Here is a 2,025-nt window from a genome sequence, read left to right on the forward strand (position 1 = left end):
TGACGCGAGCTCTTCTTCGAGTGCTTCGAGCCCTCGATGGGAGCCATCGGTCCGTCCAAAGATCAGCCGCATCGACTTCGATGTGATCGAGATCGAGAGTTCCGAAGTTCGGCGGGGACGTCCCGAACCGGCGGTCGGTTCCCGCGCAGGCGCGCGGCGCGGCGCGCGCGGCGCTCCGGGACCTCGTCGCCGCCAACGACGCGCGGCTCTTCGGCGGGCGCCTCGCCGCGCTCGCGGCGCGCGTGCCCTGCGGCGCGCCGCGCGCCGCCGCGGCGCCGCGGCGCCGCGCCGCGGCGGTGCTCGTGCACCCGCGCTGGTCCTGCGGCCTCGAGGGCGTCGTCGAGACGTTCCTCGACCACCTGCCGACGGACGTGCCCGTCCTCTGGTTCACGGACGACGAAGAAGCGACGGCCGCGGGCGCGCCGCCGGTCTGCGACGCCGCGGGCGCCGTCGCGGCCGCGGCCGCCGCGGGCCGGCTCGAGACGCGGCGGCCGGGGTCCCTGGGGCCCGGCGAGGCGCTGACCCAGTTCCACTACAGCCAGCTGCGCCTGTCGCCGGCCTTCCACGCGTCCCTCGGCGCGTCCAAAGTCCTCTTCTTCGAGTCGGACACGGTGCTCTGCGGGTCGCCGACGGTCGGCTTCAGGGCAGCACAAGAGAGCGAAATTCCCAACTTCAAAGGCTCCGATCTCGGCCATTTTCCACTCGTTTCGGCTGATTTTTGGACGAGCGATCATCTCTCGGAACGGTGTCGACGCGTGGGCGCTTTTTCCGGAACGCGCGCGCGCGGAACACTCACGTTGAAGCGACGTTGAATCACTCTTGTGCTGCCCAGGTCGGCTTCGACGCGTGGCTCGCGGGCGCGGCGGACTACGTCGGCGCGCCCTGGCCGGCGGACGTCGGGTGGTGCCCCGGGGGCGCGCCCTGCTGCTGCAACGCGGGGCTCAGCCTCGTCGACGTCGACGCGTTCCTGAGGCTTTTCCGCGCGAACGCGACGCGGTCGGACCGCGCGGCCGCGGCGGGGAACGTGCTCGAGGCGCAGTGCGACATGCTCTACCTCGACCTCCAGGCCAAGGGCCTGCTGGACGGGTTCGCGCTCGCGGATCCGGAGCGCGCCCGCGGCTTCTCCGTGGAGGCCGTCGCCGCGCCGCCGGGCGTCGTGCCCTTCGGCGTCCACAAGCCCTGGTGGGCGCTCGCGCAGTACCCGAAGAACCTCTCGGCGCTCGCGGCGACCTGCCCGGAGGTCGCGCGGCTCTGCCCCTACGCGCGGGACGCGCTGAAGAACGCGAACCCGCGCCACGACTCCGCGCCGTTCCTCGCGGAGGTCTGCGACCACGACGCCGCGGCCATCGAGCACCACCGGATCAACGGCAAAGACCAGCACCACTTCGAGCGAGAGCACTAAGCACGACGAGGTGGGGCGGCAGTCTTCCGAGATATGCTCGCGCGCTGCATATCGAGCGCGCCTCCGCTGAAGCCGACGTTGAAGGATCCGGAGGGCTCTCACACGATGGCAGCCCGCAAGCCCATCTCCGTGCGCTACGTCGACGGGCACGGCGCGCTCGTGTCCGTGACCGTCGAGGCGCCGATGGCGGCGACCCTGCGCTGGCTGGCGTCGGCCGTCGAGGCCGCGGGCTGCGAGCGCGTCGCGTGCCTCGCGACGCGCAGCGGGCGGTCGCTGGACATGGCGACGACGGTCGGCGCGCACGTGCTGTCGCGGCGGGACCTGCTGGCGCCCGTGGAGCTCGGCGCCCGGTGCGCGGCGCCGCGCGCGGCGATCCTCGACGGCGCGGCGCCGCGGGCCGAGCTCTCGGCCGGCGCCGTGATCGCGGTTGTTTCGCTCCGCGTGCCCGCGGTCGTCCGGGGCGCCGTCGGCGCGGCGCGCTTCGCGGCCGCGGGTGACCTGACGCCGCGCCTCGCCGCGGAGCTGCTGCGGTCCCTCCCCGTCGACGCGTGCCGGCCCGCGTCGTTCCCCGGCGGCGGGAACGTCTTCGAGACCGCGTTCCCGGAGCCGCTGCGGCCGCCGGC

This window comes from Aureococcus anophagefferens (genome assembly GCF_000186865.1).
Source record: "Aureococcus anophagefferens unplaced genomic scaffold AURANscaffold_938, whole genome shotgun sequence".
Classification (NCBI taxonomy): Eukaryota; class Pelagophyceae; order Pelagomonadales; family Pelagomonadaceae; genus Aureococcus; species Aureococcus anophagefferens.